The following is a 17124-nucleotide window of genomic DNA, read 5'->3' as shown; positions in this document are numbered from 1 at the left end:
ATACAAACTTCAGTCAATTATATTTTGAATCACCATTGAAATTTCTAGAAACGATTCACTGAAAAACTATATTTCAATATTAATAACTTTTATTATATATAATTATATTGTGTCTGCTGTGTTCATAATATCAAAAATATGAAAACATCAAGGTTTTTTTTTATTATTCAATTTAGTTGGAAGGAGTATAATATGTTTAGTAATCGTTAAAATATATATGGCACATGTAAATGTGACTTATAATAGCAAAAGGGTCAATGCGTTTTATTGCAACATGCAAATGCTTTGTTAGGATTGAATAACTACTACAAAAGGCTTTTGAATTTATTCATTCGTCTTATTATGCGATATGTTTGATAACTGATCATTTATAGGAACTGATACATTGTCAAACAAAGGTAAATTTTTTTTAAAAGATTTAATATAAAATATCAAACGAAATTGTCTTTAAAATATTTTTCTCTTAAACGAACTTGTGGGAACATGTTTTTTATTTCTAAATAATTATTTTTAGGTAAGTAAAATTTGTTTTGGTTCAACAGTCAAATAATAACATTGTAAAGAATAAAAGTCTGATTGTGATTTAATTTCAATATTATCTTATATCATCAAATATGTAGATACGGTTTTTAATTTCTACTCATATTCATCAATTCATATTCAGCCATATTGAACTTTCAATTTTTCCAGTAATCGGTATTTTCGTTTTTTTGACACATTAGACAAAGAAGGATAAATTCAATGTAATCGTTATATCTTTTAAATGGTTTAAGATAACGAATTTGCTTCGGCGGCAATCATTGATATAATATTTCAGCTAAATGATAATATAATTTTAGAAATTGTAAGTTTATTATTACACTTACACTTTGAACCGTTTATATTATCACCAATATTTTCCATTGAGGTCAATAGGAAAAGTCTAATTTTGGACAAAATTAACGGTCATTTTTGTTGATATATTACAAAATACGGAAAACGGAAAAAATTGTCTTTTTTGCTTCGGCGATGTTTCAAAGAAAATTATTACTCGACTCAACCGTATAAAACTGAAATAAATGCTTTTATTATTTCGCTTGACACCGGTACAAGTCATACGATATTACAGTATCTGACAACTAATTCACAGTGAGATAATTATGTTCTTTCTTTATAATTGGTGATTACAGGTTTTTCAATGGCCTTATTGTCACATTGAGTAAAATGTGCAGCCAGACCGGGACTCAAACGCGGGTCCTCGGAATACCGTTCCGGTGCTCTACCGACTGAGCTACCCGGTCGCCTACACACTTTCTCCCCGTTTAAATATTCAAGTTCTATACCGTGACATATTTCCCCACCATTTGGAATTCGTCCTTGAAATTCAGCGGGTACTTTATATATAAGCAATTACAGGCGTCGGAGTCTAACTAGTTTAATGCCGTCACGGTCCTATGTTGGGCGCCAAATGTCAGAGGGTGAGAAAAATGTGCAGTCAGACCGGGACGCGAACCCGGGGCGTCGAAATTCCGTTCCGATGCTCTATCGACTGAGCTACCCGGCCGCCTACACATTTTCTCCCCGTTTTAATATTCAAGTTCTATACCGTGACATTATAGGTAGCTAAATTATATGTATTATATTTCAGAAGACCTTTAACGACATTCTGAAAAATATCCAATCAAGATTTCAGTGTAATACTTGGTTTTAGATGTCGTTGAGATACCGGTATATCAACAATCACGCTATGTTTTAAACATTTTTTTTATGATTAAATATTGTTGGTAAAATGTATACCCAATGCTAATGTTAAAGCCTGGAATTTTCGTTTTTTCACACTTCGCCATTGTGATCTCGCGCTTTTCCATCATGAACAGGCGATACGTGAAGCGCGGGATCATGGTGGCAAAGCGCGAAATCATGATGGCAAAGCGCGGGATCACGAAGACGAAGTGTGAAATCGAGAATATTCACATGCTCGAAATCACGGTGGCAAAGCGCGAAATTGCTAAAGTTTAGCGATTTCGTCATTCGCCAGCGTTATCTCGCACTTCGCATACCGTTAGAGAAAGCGATGCATAAAGCGCAAAGCGCGAGATCACGATGGCGAAACCGCGGTGTAAGAAACATTTTGCAGAATACTGTTTATTTTAAAAAAAAAGATAAGGGAAATACGTATAACGAAGTTGACGTAATTAAGACACCGCTATACCGGAATGCTTTCCCTAAGCAAGGTATCAGTTTCATAGTTGGTACATTTACTTACAGACATATCTCTTGAATGATATATCCGATCATATTGATATTTTCAAAGTATTTATTCACAGCTGATGTAGGCACAATCGGTATTGAAAAAAAATACAGAAATACAGAAATTCGAACACATTTACAGTAAAGAAATTAAGAAAAACAATACTGTAATCTCAAAATTTAAAACTTCAGTCTTGACCCCTTAATCATTTAATGTGGAATAAAGACTTCATCACTGCATTGTGTAGGCAGATAAATATCCTTAGTTTCGTTATATCAAACTTTTCATATCTTTCTGGAAGAGTTGTCTGAAATAACAGCAAAACCCAAGTGTACTGCCTCTTTGCTTCAGAATATCAGGCGTTAGGTAACAATTATAAATATCAGATGGTTCAAACGTAAATTAGTAAGTACAGACCAATACTTAACAACTCATCTCCATCACACTCTATGTCGAAACAGAATAAGTGGGAAGAGGACCATATAACACAATATCATCTTAGATTCTAATGCTTGTTTGAAGCAAAGATGTCAATATTGATGTTAACAAGTCTTAGAGTTTTTCCCTTTTTGCAGAATGTCAATAATATACTCACGAGAGGTAAGTAAGTGGCCTGTATGCATGATAATGTCAAACCATTTAATTTCATTGGCATAAAGTGTACTTTTGACGAATCACTTATTTCGAGGTGATATGAATTGGTTAACCTAACGACCTTTGCTGATAAATTGAATGGAAATTCTATTCGTTCATTTGGATTTACTTTCGCTTATTGATGTGACCACAGCCCCCATGAAACTGATATTCCAAGAATATTAAAGATTTCACAGTGCTGTGAGTGTAAGACACCGACGTACTCATGTTTTCAACATATTTTGCGAAACTAGATTGAGCCATTAATGTATTTATGCAAGATAAATTACAGTACTCAGTTTATTGCATGTACTCAATGAAATTATCTGATTCGAGTCACTGGAGAGTATCATATGGTCATTTGTCAAATGCATTATGTACTGATATTAAACGAATTCAACAGTCCATTTATAACATATACTCTACAACAAATCCCATTGAGTAATAAGGCAGCTAAATCTTGATATTTGATAAAAGCTGAGGGCCTCTTAGCCCAGAAGGTTGAGAATGCTGATTTTGAATCACTAGCACCTCAGAGGTGTAGGTTTGAAACCTCACTTGGGATTTAGAATTCTTTCATGTGAAGAAGCATCCACCCGGCTTACGGAAGGTCGGTGGTTCTGTACAAAGGTGCCTGTTCTATGCCTGAATAATTCCCGAAAGGGCACCATCGGTCTTCCTACATTATCAATAGCTGGAAAGTCGCTATATGACTTTTAATTGTGTCGCTCCGGTGGATATTGTATGCGAGTAGAGAGATAGAAGGATAGCAATTTCAGTGATGATAGAATGGACATTTGCATTTCTGCTATCACTCTCCAAACAATCCTTCCATTGCCTATTGTCATTTTCAGCAATAACTAGGTAACTATATCTTGTTTTGTACATTGATCTTTGTTATATGTCGCCCGTATTAAACATTGCTTTGGTATGCAAGAATAAAAAGGTGGTAAATTGGCGATTGAAGAATGGTAATTTAGCTATACCGTTCCATTAAAACTACTTTGCTATTGCACGATCACCATGCTATTATTCTACCATCGTCACCAGACTACCCCACCATCGCCATGCTTTTGTCCTTACATCGTCGCCAGATTACCCCACCATTGCGCTGTGGTAAGTGTCAATGATAGGAATAGGACATACTTGTCTATAAACTTTATATTGGAGTTTACTTTTTTCATGACAATATTCTTCAGTTTCTAACTAAAATCACAAATATTCATGAAATGATAGCTTCCGATGATATCAATGTATTGTATATTCAATAATTATGCTAGATTACCTTATTTAAGAGGAATATCCCTAGTGTTTAATTTATCTACTGACATTTACAATTTTGAAATTCAATAATCTTTATTCACTTTATATTTCAGAAGGAAAATACGCCTGAGGAAGATAGGTATGATATATGTTAAGGCTGAAGCTAGAAATTAATATCATCTCATGACACCGCTGCACATCACTTAATCTAACAACATGAGCAATATTTATAACATATTTTGAGTCAATTTAAGCATGTACCTTTTAACTTTAAAATATTGAGATATTTAGTTATATCATCCGCTCTATATTTTACCATTGTTTCGATGTAGTAGTTTAAACATTGTTCAAGATAATTTTAAGATATTGAGCGGACGCGATTTAATTTCGAAGTAAGACATTTATCCTGTCGATTTTGCTGCAAGCATCATCCTGCACATTGTCTCATTATGACAACCAGGTGTGCACTTCCTATCAGTCCGTCACAAAAGTGGGTCCGATCTGATGGGATGTTTTATCAAATAAACTGGCAAAAACGGTTTCCACAATGCGATTCTTTCAAATCACTTTACGCCTATATTTTGAAAAATCACGAGACAAAGGTGTGTGAAGAATGTTTGATTTTGATAAAGGCCATGAGGTCGAATATACGTTCTGAAAATAAGTGTGGCCCTACTGCATTTAGTATTAAAGACACATAAAACAGCTCCCTTAAAAGCCAGCATGTCTTTTCGTAATCTATAAGCACTTCATTTTATAAGGGCTTAGAAAAAGTGTTTCAATATACATTGATATAGCACCGAAAGCTTCACTTATAACTCATTTACTTCCCATTTTATTATAAAACACATCGACGCGTTTGTCAGACTGCACTATTGTTATATACTATTTGTACCTTGAATATTAGCATTATTTGATATGGTTCTCTATCTCTGTCTATGAAACAGTATTTAACTTGCAACACGTATACTTTACCATATAGACGTTTTTAAAATTATTAAAGGGCCATACATCCCTGTTATAAAATGTATGAACCAAATGCCCATTGTGTACTTTTTATTTATTTTGCTTTACACTTGTATAAGACCAATTTTCCGGAACACTTATTTAATAAAAAAAAACATATTACTCTTTTACACATCAGAAAAAAGGTAAGTTAGACAGTAGAATAAGTCGATTTTGTAACAATCATCACCGCATTGATAACCACAAGCGAAGCTCTTGTTTAGTTATATGTCAAGTCCTTGTTATACAGATTTTAATATTATAAAATAGGTCACTTCCGAGAAAAATGTTTTTCACCTCTCTTTTACAGGAAAATGAAACTAACGATCAAGAATGAGCTTGTTGAGCCTAAGTTTTGTCACAGTTTTCTACTTGCCTTTGAAAAAGACCAGACTTTAATTCATTACATGGAGCGTGCAGTTGAAATGAATAAACCAAGATTTGAAAGGTTACTGTTAAAGATATGAAATGTTAAATAATCTAAACCTGCTTATGTCAAAGTCTTTTCTCTCACTTTAAGGTATTCCATCCATCTCCATTGAATCAACTCTTCGTCATTAAATGTGTTTTTCAAAATTATTTCTGAACGGGTAGATTTCGCTATAGTTTTGAATTGTATATTATAAATTGATTTTGAGGATAAAACGACAAAATGTTATCAGTTTTGAAGCAATCAAGGTTAAATAATTTTTAGCAGTGTTGGTCATTTAAAAACAAGAAAAAAAATGCAAAATTACTTCACATTCTCTTTTACAGTCTTGTATTGTATGGGGCCAGTTTTGTATTGCGGTCTGTGTCAGGTTTCTGGATAAAATGGCTAGACTTATCTTAAATATTCAACTGTTTATTTTTGATGTAGAGTCAGTGTACCCGGTTTCGCACAGGACGCGGTTTCGCACACCTGCTGAAAATGAACGTTTTCTAAGTTATTTTCAATAAAAACAATGATGTTTTGTTCATTAATTGATCGAGGACAGCTTTCTATTGGTAGCTGACCGCCGCTTGTCGTTTTTGCACGCGAGCCTCGCTTTAAAAGCTGCAGCCGAACCAAAAACAAAATGGTCACAGGTCAGTGAGTACGGATTATGGATTTAAAAATAATTTACAGGTGCATAAGCCGAAATTATTCAATGAAAATACATCTTAACTGAAGAAAATGTTAACACAAAAGTATAGAAACATACAAAATATTTATTAAAACTCCATTGATCCTTCTTCTCCAAACTTAGAACTATCAAAATAAAGGAAACTTGATTCACCGCTGTGCAAGTTTACCATATTAAAAAGTTAAACAAAGTTCATATTGCAGAAATATACTGTTTATATGCCACATACAAGTAGATGTTGCATATTATTTTGTTCAAAATATTATGTTATTGAAGAATGTTAAAAACAGAGTTTATGTTTTCTTAAAATTGTATTTGCTGTGGTCCCACCTGCTTTATCCAGATGTTTACATGTGAATGCACTTCAAGTGTTTATTTGTAAGTAATCAGGTTCAATTACAATAAGACAACACATTTAAAAAAAAACAATATTTCCAAAATCGAGGTGTACTTTCAGGAAGAACATGTTCTCCATTAAGGTATTGTATTCAAGTGCTCCGTTCTCCATGACGTCATAAATTTTAACCGTTGTAAATACAAATTTTTAATACAAGAAATTTGTTCATTAATTTGATATTAAATCTGTATTTGAAGTTGTTGTCTTTAATTTTTAGCAAACGTTTATGTTGCAAATGTGTGCGAAACCGGGTACACCGCTTCTAGGATTCAAACGGGCGAGTATTTGTTGTGTAAAATAAATGAATGCTGAAATCGATTTTCCTAGCTTAAATGTAGGCGGTCGAGTCTCAAATCTTAACTGAGATATTGAGGGTCAGACGAAATGGAAATGGTCATCCATCTATATAGATAACCTTCCAGCTTAGATTTACGAAAAAAACGATCATGGGACACTTTTCTAGGCACCATTACTTTCGTCTGGCCACATGCTTCAAAAATATACATACGTGTTATGCCAGTCATTTGCAGATTTTATCATAAAGATAAGAGAATCGGCAGGCTAAAAATTATATGAAGTACATTCTACTCTTCCCTGACATTTCTCAAAATTGAAATTTTTTCGCACAAGTATCGACGTGTACAAGTTTCAAATATACTGTCCATGCCCCCAGTGCTTCTTAATAAAACACCAAAAGTAATAAGTATTAGTTACACCTTCATCATGAACGACAGAAAGAGACATCTTCTAAATTATGTTATCCTTTTTGCACTTTCAAATTTTAAAGGACATTTAGGTCGGTAATTTGCAAAAAAAGAACATTTTTATTTTTAGGTGTGCATGCACATTGTCAATATATGTATAAACTTTTGGCTAGTAACGTATATAATAAAAATACTTAAATTATATATTACCCATATTGATATAGCAGCCTTTCCATGACAAATACGTTCCTATGCCTGGACCAAGATTCGAATCCCGGGCCTCTGGATTGACAATAACCATTTGACCACCTGACCATTCTCCGATTATTAATGACACATTCTTTGAAAACATATGTAGTTTTTATGTTTCTAAATATTGCTTATTACTGATGGAATACCAAATATTTCAACCATGTCACTGACACTTTTTAATATGATATAATTCTTTGCATATAATTGTTTGTACTGAAACATTGTGTTTTTCTCATCTTAAATATGTATTTTGTGAAATGCATCTCATATAATCCAGTGCTGATATTTAACATGTATGATGGGATGGATATTTGACACAGCTACACACTTGATTGTGCTTGAATGATGGATTTAAATGAAGTAAAATATTTCTTTCATACCTAAAAATACTTTTTTTTCTGTTAGGTTTACAGCAAATTATAATGGGGATTAGGGCTACGTCATTGAATCCATCAATAGGGTCGCTGGTAACAATGAGGGGAGAAGTTGGCAAATATCAAACCAGCATGGAAAACTGAACGTTGGTAGGTAGTAACATGGTCACTTTAATAAAACTCCGATGATCTCATCCTCCATAAGGTAAATTAGCGACGACAAAATGGTGTCGGTCAGGCAGACATTATTATGTGTGCGTTTATATTTCATACCAATATACCTGTAAAATGCATAGAGGCTAGTCATGTTGAAACGTTCAATAATGCTAAGGATAGTTTGAATTTTCCTCAAATTTATAGTATTATGTAATCTAGAAAGGAATAAAAGAATCTTTCACTGGCTGAAGGGACGGATTGAAATATCTGACTCCAGGGTAACTGTTTAGGCGGTAACGAGGCTCATTACTGCCATCCGCAACCCATGCATAAATTAAAAAAACGTTTGTTTTTCTTTCATGAACTATTTGATTATAGAAGCGTATGAATTTACACATTCTTTCATATACTACAGCACGTGAGTCATCTTAGGAGTTTCTCAAGAACCGACAAAAATACGGGAAAATCCTGTCCTGTATGCAAGAAAGATCAACTTTTTTATTATTATTTTTGCTCCGGTCATGAAAATATCTTATTATTTAAACCGGTGGGGAATCACTTGACTTCACATGATAGTACGCACGTAAAACGGCTGTCATTACTTTCGGTTCGCCGAGGAAAACAAGACACTTTTACTTAAATACGTGAATTTTAATCCCCCACCAAGAGTCAGCCATGTCGGCTCAATGTCAAGGTCACAACTCAAGGTCAAATGATCATCTCTTCAAGACAATGTGCAGAACTTATGAGTTAGCCATGTCGGCTCAAGGTCAAGGTCACAACTCTAGGTCAAATGTTTGAGCCTTCCATTTTGTGTCCGCTCTGTATCTCCTAAACCCCTTGAAAGATTTTCGTGAAACTTGGGTCAAATGATAACCTCATCAAGACAATGTGCAGAATTTATGAGTCAGTCATGTCGACTCAAGGTCATGTTCACAACTCAAGGTCAAATGTTTGAGCCTTCGATTTTGTGTCCGCTCTGTATCTCCTAAACCCCTTAAAGGATTTTCATGAAACTTGGGTCAAATGATCACCTTATTAAGACGATATGCAGAACTAATGAGTCAGCCATGTCGGCGCAAGGTCAAATGTTTGAGCTCTGTGTCTCCTAAACCCCTTGAAGGATTTTCATGAAACCTTGGTCAAATGATCACCTCATCAAGCGATGTGCAGAACTCATGAGTCAGCCATGTTGGCTCAAGGTCAAGGTCACAACTCAAGGTCAAACGTTTGAGCCTTCCATTTTGTGTCCACTCTGTATCTCCTAAACCCATTGAAGGATTTTCAAATTCATTGATGTCGTCATAGATGGATTATGAAATATACTTAACAACGTCAATGCTTCCACCCAGTACCATCCACCCTTTCACTATCCATAACAGTGGTGTGGGATATAGCTGTCTTTCAGACTGCCTTGTTGTTATTGTATCATGCCCAGTCATATGGCCATTGTCTCATATGGTTGATACTTTTTACAATTTTCTATACTTTTCGAGAACACTCGGTATGTCTGAATCCATGAGACGTTTCCATAGTGGTGGAATGCACGGATAGAGGGTTATTTCTAGCATTTCTTTTTAAATCTTTCTTGTATTTGTATCAAATGAAGATAGTAATAAGTATAGAAAGACGTTTTGGATCAGTTGAGTATGATAGCAAAATTCAAAAAGTGATCGTTATGTTAGTAAGCATGCTAATTTTAGGAATTAACCGGAAGACAATGGCCATATGATAGGTCATATTGTAATTACAACAGTCATGTATTTAATTCAAAATGCTTTGTTTTTCTTGACGAACCGACAGACACTGCATTCATTTTCCGTTCGTACTATCAGGCGAACCATGAGATTCCCCGCCGTGTTTAAGAAGCGTTTGAAACTGAATGGTACTCGGTATTTATATAATATTATTCACCAATTTAAGTATGAGCCACTGAATGGTATTCAGTTTATATATATTATTATTAACCATTCTAAATATGAATCGTTAAATGGTATTCAATATTTATATAATGTAATTCACCACATTAAGTATGAATCGCTAAATATTAACAAATATCCCTATTTTATACATATCCGAGAAAATGCTCGTCCAGATAAGATAAGCCAGCAGTCGGAATCTTTCCGATTTACAAATTTAACACGAATCCCGATGTATAAAATAGAAATCAATCGAATATTCGAAATGATGTCAAATAAAATCAATAAGAACTTCCTTTAGAAGCATTTTGTTTTGTTTTGTTTGTTTGTTTTGGGTTAAACGCCGTTTTACAACAATATTTCAGTCATGTAACGGCGGGCAGTTAACCTAACCAGTGTTCCTGGATTCTGTACCAGTACAAACCTGTTCTCCGCAAGCAACTGCCAACTTCCCCACATGAATTATCAGAGGTGGAGGACGAATGATTTCAGACACAATGTCTTTTATCAAATCGTCACGGAGAACATACGCCCCGCCCGGGGATCGAACTCGCGACCCCGCGATCCGTAGACCAACGCTCTCCCTATTGAGTTAAGCGGGCGGGCTTTAGAAGCATAGATCACAAACCAAAGATCACAACCAAGCAACATGCTAACAGACTCGGTTTGAGAGGTACATGAATTTGTATTTGACTTGACTGATTTTGAAAATATGAAAAGCGTCGAGTAAAGGAAAACGAGTGTTTTCTTCCGCACAAAACGTCTGCAAGGCATTCTCAATACTTTTCTCAAACACTTTGCCCAATGTTTTTACTGACCAAATGTGTAGGTAACGTTTACAATGACATTTGGGCGAAGTTTGAAGAAAGCATTGAGAATGTGTGGCTGACGCTTTATGCAAAAGGAAGCACTAGTTTTCCTGTCTTCGACGCTTTATATCTTATCATAATCCGTCAAGTAAAAGAAAAATAGGTTTGCAAAAATGTTACCTAAATCGAATTATTACCCCTTTTGTACAATACTGAAAAGTCACGTGGTAATCCTGATAAAATGCAACAAACAAAATGACTGCAGACTGTTACATTGATTCTATTTAAGCGGAACTCAATTATACTTAAGATTGAAAGGATTTCGTAATCCCAAAAGACCAGAAAATGTAACAACGCTAGGTCTTAATACGGGAACACGTCTTATGCCCTCTGCACGGCACCTACTAATAGAAAAATATTTTAACCATTTTATAACAAATCTTTAGGAATGTTTAATTGCAGAAAGCTTATAAAACGCGTCTGAGTAGTACAACATATAGAGTTTATATATACATATATTTCATCATTTTAAAGAACTGTAATCTTTCAGGTGTCAGTAGCTATATTCCTCAAGAAGATGACACAATTGTGCTCGAATTAGCTGATTCGAGGTAAGTAATGTATGGATAATTTTGATTGGATATACACCATTTTAGATTTTCACATACTCATATATTCTTTAAATTTTACATAACCTTATAGAAATAGTTTCAAGTTGAAAGAATACGTTATTGAATATATTTATTAGCTTTTGTGTTGTTTGTTGACTTTAGCGGAAAACACAGTTTGAAACATACACACACGTGCGCGCGCGCGCTCGCGATGTTGGAACGACAAAATATCAGAAAATATAAGGTAAACTTAACGTATATATCTACGGGGTTTCCGTAGCCAAGTGCTTAAGGTCTCTGACTTTGAATCACACTCGCCCCTGATCGCTGCTAGTTCGAAACCTTACTTGGGATGTAAAATTTGTTTATGCGGGGACGCCATCCAGCTTGCGTACGGAAGGTCGGTGTTTCTACCTAGGTGCCCGTGTCTGAAATGATGCCCCGAGGGACACCTAGGGTCTTCCTCTATTATGGGAATCTGGAAAGTCGCCAAACAGCATAAAATATAGTAGGTGTGAATTTAAACCAACAAATGCACATCCTTTCAATTTTCAGGACATTTAAAATAACCATCAGGAATAATTTGCTTGAGCCAAACTTTTGCCACACCATTACACAAGTCATTGAAGACCGCAAGACACTGATTCGTTACCTAGAGTCAGCTGCGAGGAATCAACAAGGATTCAGGTACCTTTTCTATGTAATAGTTTTGTTCCAACGCAACATATGGTTCTTAATACTTTAAATTCATTAAAAGTCTAATAGCGTAGAAAAAAGACAAAATATATAATTAAAAGTGGTTAAACACAGAATTTGATACTAATTGAAACATAAAATCTCATTTTAAGATTTACAGGAACGTACTTTGGTGACCTGGGTTACTTCATGAACTCCTTTAATGGTGTGACTTCTGACTGGGATAATGACAGAACATCTTGGAAAATGTACAACCAGTATGGAGAAATTACAGTCGGTAAAAGCTATTTAGCTGTTCTTGATATATTAATTCTATGATATTAGATTAATTTTCAGCTGGACATATTCTTCTTTCAATATAATTATTAATTTGTTTAAAAGCAATGTTGTTCCGACACTCATATTCGTTGCTGATTTATCAGTCATACTATACGTAATCATTTGTTATAGTTTCACTATTCAAAAAGGCGCGTCTTGGCTATATACAAATGTGCTAAAACTAGCCATACAGTTAGTAATAAGGCCTTTTTTCATATCATAGATCTACTATTTGAAGCATCTTTTTCTTGATAAAGGTTTTTCTCCGATTTCTCTTTTAACCTTTAGCCTGCTAAATTTCAAAAACGGACTGGACTTTCATTCAGTTTTGGCAGTGCCACTCATGACTGAAAGGGGTGTTCACTGAAAATTTACCGACTGAATAGCGAACGGTGCATACCATTATCAGACTGCACGGATGTGTAGGCTGATCTTGGTCTACACTGGTCACTTGTCGCCAGCAGGCTAAAGATTAATATGACAATATCATCAATATAATACCTTTCTTAACTCCGAGGATCTACTAACTACTATCTTTATTAGTAAAAGAAAAAGGAATTTTGTTGGGGTACTTTCCTCTGAAAATGTAGCCTTTTTCGATATCAAAAATTTCAAAACATTTATCAGTTGCAAGTATATGAGAAGGTGCGAAGTAGGAATTGGTTGTAAAAATAGGAACCTTGGAATATGCTATCACGTGTTGAAGTGACTATAAACTATACCATCCGTAAGATAGAAACTGTTACATCTGTAAATAGAAATGAGACATCAGTTTTGATTTTAGACTCTCATTGGACAGGATACTATTTTATGTGAGAAAGTAGGAAAATAGATAAATAAAAAACTTACCACGCATGTTGCATGAGGATTCTTGTCAATGAAACTCTTTGATTTGCTGCACATAATATGCCTTTTTCACCATTGTAAAATATTCAAGAGAAGGTCTCGTGCAATATGTCCAAGGTAGTGTTTTGCTTTTAAAATGATCAATAATCATATCATACTAGCATGGTTTATTAATGAAATGATCCAGACCTTAGCAACATTTATCATCTGATCTACCACGGTTCAGAGTTCAAATATGTGGGAATTTAACCTCGATGTTGATAATACTAAACTTCATTGCTCCGAGAAGTAATGACCTACACGCCATGAGGCAATTTGACATCATAATTTGACGTCATAATTTCACAGATCTCAAGCAGAGAATTTTGTATAAAATGAAGTAAAACTTCTTTGTACTACTGGCTAGCGACCACCAAACCGGACAGTCCCGTGAACGCTTTATTTCGGTCTTTAACCTGGTTAATCTGTTCACGATCAAACGGAAGCTTGATTTTCAACAACAAAGCGAAGTTACAACAGTTAAATTTAAGTATTTTACAAGAAATGCTAAATTTCATTTCGTCTGCACTCACGGAGCATGTTTACATGTCGGGGTAATTCGGAAATGGCACAATGCGAATGCGCAGTATTTCCATGAGGTCCCGCCTCCCATGCAAGTTTGAGGTAAGCAGACGAGACATTTAGTGAGCACTTAAACCAGGGAAATACAGCTTTGATAATTTAATGCATGATTTTAATACACCCTAAAACACATTTTCATATCAAAATATTCACTTAAAAAAGTTTTGATCGGGAGTGATACGATCAAATTACAGATTCAAGAGAGGTAATTCGTAAAATTCTATGACTCAGACACTCTACGACTACTTTCCCTTGGTTGAAAATAAAGTTTAATTCCATGTTGAACGTAAATTGAAAATCAATAAAGTGACAACTCGCTGTCCAGAAACATGGTACTGTAAGACCTTACAACAACGTGATTTGGTGGCCCTTCGTTCAGGCCTCGAAAAGTACTTGACCTAATTTTATAAGTAAACAAATCAGCTCTTTAGTTGGGAGCAGAACCTAGCTTTGTGCACGTAAAATTTCAACTACTACATGTATCTATTTCCCGAGTTATCGTGAAAAATATTCCAAAGGTGTCCGGTTGTAGGACGCTAGCCAGTAGAGGTCAACCATAGCTATTGGCCTTGATAAAAAAACTGGTTATTTATTCCTTTCAGTGACTTCTTTCTTGTAATTTAAAAAGACCTTTCCGAAATATATAGCTAGTTTTACATAATCTGAAGTATGATAAATTCAAGATAATAACGAATATAATCGGATTAAGTGAAATTACTAGGTATTTTTATGAATTTCTTTTACCTTGTCATTTTAGCTATTCAGAACACTCTTTACACTAGAACATTGATAAATGGGCTTAAGCCATATGCCAACAAACATGAAATAATACCAAATCAATAGAAAGGTATATATTGTAATTATAATCAATTAGCTTATGACAATTTATGACATATCTGGTCAAAGTAATATGAAGTTTTTAGTTTTTTCCGTGTAAAAACGAGTACATATGCATAGATAGATCAGGAGGCAGCCGTATTATTATCAGGACCGATTTTTGAATGTGACAGCTAGTGATCTAGTCTCTAGCGTAGTCTGAATAATGAATGTGTTATAATATATAATTTTTTTCTGATCCATGCTTAATGCAGTGTATAACTTGTCAAGAGATGATATAACTGAAATTTAAACAATCTTGTATTTTCTTCCGGAGTCAGTATTTATATCCTATCTTTTTTTTCATTTTTCAGGCGTCAGTACTTATATCCCAATAGATAAAGACGAACTTGTATTTGAGCTAGTTAGAAGTGAGAAAGAAGAGACATGTGAAAACCATTAGCGTTTTGATGTCAGAATATCGTGTGCCATGAGCGTTATAACAAACTTTATACATGTATCTTATACTACTGTAATTCTGTTGTTAGCCTACTAATACCGCTGGTTATATTACAATGTCAGTGTGCTAACGTCTCAGAGCCCATCGAGTCATTGTCATATCTTATAGCTAATATAAACATATATGTGATGAAACAAAACAATAAAGATACAATGAAAGCTAATAGGTTGGGTACAAGTGCTTCTAACATTTGCTAACAAATAGTCTTCCATTTGATGTCAACAAGATGTTATATATAGGAAGGAAGGAGCCTGCAGGTGGTCTACTCTTACGAAATCAAGTGATAGTGGTTATTTAATTTTTTAACGAAATGCATAGTTTTGCTCATTATCGTATTTTAATCTAACCTTGTGACTTATAGAAACTCATACGACCATAGGCTGTCTTTCATCGAACAGCATAATCCTTTCTTTTTCTCTCATATATCCCAGAACGATTATGACGAATTTTTGTTTAATAGTAAAGGAAGTACTCTTTGTGTTGCTTATTTACTTAATGACAAAACATTATGGTGACTTTAATACATATTTGCCAAAATTCGAAATGTTAATTGACATATGTACAATTTAAAAATATGCACGATGAAATGTTTACTTGACGCGAGGGTTGAAATAATATCATTTTCAGCTATGCTGAATACTTTTAAAATACTAGTATTTAATGTTAACATGCTATATTGTGCTTTAAATAACACGTATCAAACAATTTTGAACATGTAATTGTTTATTAAAATATTGACAACAACAATATATATTACATGTTAAAAGATTAAGGACAGCTTGCTGTTGTCAAAAGATATTTGTTACTATATCCAATTTGATACTATGTTCCAAGTAATACGAGTATTTATTAAATTCATTTATTTTAATACATGTACATGTCAATACGATAAAAGATAATAATTATTTTACGATTAAGACATTCGAGAAAAGTGTAAGTACAATTCGAATACAAAGCGGAGATGATGTCTTTGACCCTCTTAGAAAGGAATACAAAAGAATATAATATCGGACTTTCCATTTATTATCTATGTTTGGTATTAATTATTCCCACTGTTTGATATTGTAAACAAAATTTCATGTTATCATGTTATCATTTAACTTGATTTTTTATTCATTTAGTTTTGAATTTGAGATTTTGATGTCTTTCTTTTTGTGTGAACTCTTAATAAAGTGTTTAAAGTCCTTTTGAATTTTGTAGGTTGTTATTTATATAACATTATGCCCTAGTATTCCTAAGGAAGCGATATCTTATGGCAATCTTGCAACTTGTTATGTTCTAGCGGACTAGGACATATTTTTTGACAATTTTAAAACCGCTGATTAAGAATATGTAATAAGTAGCTATTTAAGGCTTATCTAGACTTTAATATTTGATATCGATAAATATAATATTTTTAGGTCAAATTATAATTCTGTCTTACCCAGGTTTTCTTGTTTTGATTCCGATATCTTGGTTTATGCTAAACTTTTTTGTTTACGAAATGAATGTTTTGAATATTTACTATTACCCTTCCAAACAATATTCAATGTAACAAAACGTCTTCAATTGTGATTAAGTGGTATTTCTTTTTTTCATTATTAATCATAATAATAGTAAAACAGTAGCTATATAATATCACAAACGTATTTTTTTCACATCTAAGTCAGTGTCAGGGCACAGTGGCTACTTTTGAAATACCAGCATTTTAGACGCGGTTCATTTAGAGAGACCAAAATGACAGAAGCAAATAATGAAGTGCAACCAGCCTATGCTTGAAAGACGCCCTTGCCCATAATTTCATCAAGTGTATAACATTTTTAACTTAATGCAAAGGAATGACAGACATTTTCTTGCAATGATCATTCT

At 34.0% G+C, this 17124-nt stretch overlaps 2 long non-coding RNA genes across 3 annotated transcripts; both read left to right on the top strand.

The window, feature by feature from the left end:
• The first annotated feature begins 296 nt into the window (after positions 1-296).
• On the top strand, positions 297-5601 carry LOC128546609 (uncharacterized). Of its 2 annotated transcripts, none has more exons than XR_008366075.1 (3): positions 297-398; positions 4240-4265; positions 5442-5601. It is a non-coding gene; the product is annotated as an uncharacterized LOC128546609 (long non-coding RNA). The 2 variants fall into 2 exon arrangements; XR_008366076.1 differs by lacking the exon at positions 297-398 and adding an exon at positions 403-514.
• A 2412-nt stretch (positions 5602-8013) lies between these two features.
• Positions 8014-16468, top strand: LOC123532963 (uncharacterized). Its single transcript, XR_008366074.1, has 5 exons — positions 8014-8114; positions 11399-11459; positions 12015-12146; positions 12308-12432; positions 15131-16468. It is a non-coding gene; the product is annotated as an uncharacterized LOC123532963 (long non-coding RNA).
• Positions 16469-17124: the final 656 nt, after the last annotated feature.

Source organism: Mercenaria mercenaria, chromosome 11 (genome assembly GCF_021730395.1).
Source record: "Mercenaria mercenaria strain notata chromosome 11, MADL_Memer_1, whole genome shotgun sequence".
NCBI classification, from domain to species: domain Eukaryota; kingdom Metazoa; phylum Mollusca; class Bivalvia; order Venerida; family Veneridae; genus Mercenaria; species Mercenaria mercenaria.
This window is presented reverse-complemented; position numbering and strand designations above follow the sequence as displayed.